Source organism: Lucilia cuprina, chromosome 5 (assembly GCF_022045245.1).
Source record: "Lucilia cuprina isolate Lc7/37 chromosome 5, ASM2204524v1, whole genome shotgun sequence".
In the NCBI taxonomy this organism is placed as follows: Eukaryota; Metazoa; Arthropoda; class Insecta; order Diptera; family Calliphoridae; genus Lucilia; species Lucilia cuprina.
The window spans coordinates 65234532-65238310 of record NC_060953.1 but is presented as its reverse complement, the minus strand read 5'-3'; the positions used below and the strand labels follow the sequence as shown (position 1 = coordinate 65238310).

Sequence of the window (3779 nt, the reverse complement as noted above, 5' to 3'; positions counted from 1 at the left end):
TTTTCTAAAGGGGACCTTATATGGGGGGTAGGGCCAATTATGGTCCTATGTCCGCCATAATTCAGAAATATTTTTCAGACGTCTGAAAACTGACCTGTGCGAAATTTTGTGGTATTTGCATCATAAACAACAAATTTGTGAATATTTGAAGCTATTTATACAATATTCCGGGGGGTACAGTTGTATGGGGGCTATGTGAAATCGTTGACCGATTTTGCCCATTTTCAATACCAAACATTTCTGATCAATAAAATATATTTTGGGAAAATTTCATCTCAATATCTCTTATTTTGTGGACGCTATCGTGCCAACAACAGACAGACGGACAGACGGACGGACATGGCTAGATCGTCTTAGAATCTTACGAGGTCCCAGAATATATATACTTTATGGGGTCTTAGAGCAATATTTCGATGTGTTACACACGGAATGACAAAATCAATATACCCCCCCATCTTTTTTGATGGTGGGTATAAAAATATATATATTTTTTTTAGTAAATAATGAACAAAAATTTTGAAATCTGTAGGTTATTCGCTTGCTGTTTTTTTGCTACCCTTCACCTACATTTGTTTAACAAGTCTACACATACAGTGTTTTTGTATTTTTATAAGTTTCTGACTGGTTAATTAGTATTTCCCAAAATACTCTGTGGACATAGGAATGTTATCTGTATTTGGAGCAGTTTTTTTATCAGTAATATTTTTGTTTGTTACATTGTTAATATTAAGCTCAACTAACTGCAGTTAAACTTTCAAATATAGACAATAAATTTTAACACTTAAATACATATTTTTTTTTACAAATTAAGAAGTGTTTAACAAAACTAGTTTCAATTAAAATGCCAAATTATGACCATAAGATTGCAAAATACTGGCAGCAGCTAAATATCAATTACAAAATGTTTTAGAAACCAACAAATAACTATTTGTTTAAACACAAACATATAAAAATAAAACTGATAAAAATTACTATAGTTAATACCACAAAATATTCGCTATTATATATCAATCTATAATAATTTCTTACTGTTAATAACTAACATTGTTTTACCGGTGTAATCTTACTTGTACTACATACATGTTGTTATAAAACAAAATTTAACATTAATCATGACACATTCCAGCTTTTTCCTTAAGGATAGAAGATAGATGTTGTATTGATAGTTCAATAAATCTATACGTTTAAAGTTTTATATCAAAAGCACAAAAAGAAGTACGTACGAGTAGTTTTCAATTGAAGCAGTTTTCATCATAATGACTGTGAATACTTGTGTTTAGACTAAAAAGTATTGATGTTTTGCAATAAAAAACACTTCATAAAGAAGAGAAGAGCTAAATAGATAAAAAAGTCTAAATTCTCTTTTATATTAGAGTTAGAAATTCACTTGTTTTTATGTGGGCCTATAAATAAATTTTTAAAAATATGTTGGATTTATGGCTAAAGGTAGACTTATATTTGTTTGACTACTTTGGAATATATGTACAATTTGTATTTTTTATATAAATCTACGGGGGTTGTACTTAACTGCTGTTATGTTAGTCCTAAATATGTTCGTATGGATGTCTATGTTGCCCACACAAAATTTGAGGATTCTATCTCTAATGGTTTTGCAGATATACGAAATTTCTGTCTTATTCATATGGGAGCTGCCACGCCCACTCTTACTATTTTGCCAATTTGTTACCCATAAGTTTAAATTTATGTTAAAGTTGTCCCTGTAAAACTTGGGTATTCCATCTCTAATCGCTTTCCATCTCTAATCGAATTTCTATATAAAATTCATATGGGAGAAGCCATGCCCTCTATAGTCCGGCCTTTTCCAATTGTCAATTTTGCCCGTACAAAATTTGAGATTTTTATCTGTAATGGTTTCCCAGATATACGATTTTTTCTATTTCATTGCCCATACAACATTTGAGATTTCTATATGTAATGGTTTCCCAGATAAACGATATTTTCTATTTCATTCATATGGGAGGTGCCACACCCACTATTACTAACCTGCCAATTTGCTACCCAAAAGTTTAGATGGATTTCAAAGTTGCCCCAGTAAAATTTGAGTATTATATTTCCTATGGTTTTCCAGATATACAAATTTTTGTTTAAAATTCATATTGGAGAAGCCACTCCCCCAATGGTTAGTTCATCTATTTCTGCCAAATTGTTCATAAGTATGTTATCCCTAAAAAAATAGAAATTTCTAGCACTGATGGTTTCTGCAATATGAATCTTTAGATTAATTCTAATGGGACAAAATTAGAACTCTGTTATATTTTGTTTACTATTATCTTTTTGTGGGCATGGCATCCACTATAGTCAGTCCAAAATTCCAGTTAAAGAGCCTGCAATCTACCTCACTGCTTAGTATAACAGAAAGTATATATTATTCATAGTCAAAGTATTTCTCTATGATTCGTCGTTATCGTTGATGGTGACAACGATGATGATGATGTATTACCTTCAATTTAGTTTTTTAACTAAACAGCATTAAATCTTTTCAAATTGTTTAGGCTGTTTTTCTCAAAACTATTTTCCTACTACAAAATTGTTTTGTATTTAAGAAAAAAAATTTCTATTTTTACTCTCATCTAACACTCTTTATCTTTCGCTCGCTATTTTGTTCTATAGTTTCTATAAATATTTATCTATGGGATGCTATTTGTAGTCATCCATACAAGAACGTTTATGAATAATTTATTAGCAAACACTATTAGTGTCACCAACATCAACATTATTCTCATCACCATTATCAACGTCATCATCATCGTCACAGCAATAACAGCATCTCCAGTTTAAGCTTTAGCTCCACTAACCAACACCGGCTAAAAGACACGGCACGACAGTCAGAGAGAGATACATCATTGCCATCGCCCTCGTCATCAACGTAATCATGATTGTCAGTCAACAACTATTGAAAAATAGTCAGTCAGTGAGTCGTTCGTTTATTTATGTTTATTTAACGGTTGTATGTGTGAAAATTTTTATGTTACGTTTATTTATTTTTATTATTTGTATGAAGACAGGAAGACACTCACACACACACCCATACACTTGTCGAATAACATTTAAATATGTGATAATGTATGCTTTGGTTTGTTTGTTTGCAGTTAAAAGGAACTTTTATTAAAAAAATTAGGTGATATCTTTTATATGAATATAATTACTTCTATATATTTGGACAGGTTTTAGTAGGTCGGTGCCTAAAAGCAAAAACAGTTCCATATTTCTGACTACATTTTTGTTGTATCATTAACGATCTGGAAAGTAATTTTTATAATTTTCCGATTTTTTACGTGAATAAGTTTAGAAGTGAGTATGGAGTTTTGGAATAACATAACAATAATTATGAAACTGCAGCTCAGATTATTGTCTAAAATCTGGGCTACAGTGAAGACTGTATAATCGACTATAGAACGGATCATAGACAAAACTGAAGTATAGACTAGAATAAAGTGCAAAACATATACAAGATAATTCCAGACTATAGATTAGAATACAGTCTAGACTAACGAATAAACTTTAGCAAATATTATAGATTCGACTAGACTATAGTCTAGACTAGTTCAGAATTTACCTAGACTATAAATTGACTAAATTAAACAATTGTCAAGACTATGTACAAGGCTTTAGTTAAGAGTATATACTATAGTACGCACTGTAGACCAAACTATAGATAGATAGATAGATAGATAGGTAGATAGATAGATAGATAGATAGATAGATAGATAGATAGATAGATAGATAGATAGATAGATAGATAGATAGATATATAGATA

General features: G+C 30.6%; 1 protein-coding gene across 1 annotated transcript in view; it reads left to right on the top strand.

Moving 5' to 3' along the window:
• The window catches only part of LOC111675060 (serine/threonine-protein kinase pakD), an 86078-nt gene that overhangs the window by 25293 nt on the left and 57006 nt on the right, over positions 1–3779 (top strand). The window lies entirely within an intron of this gene.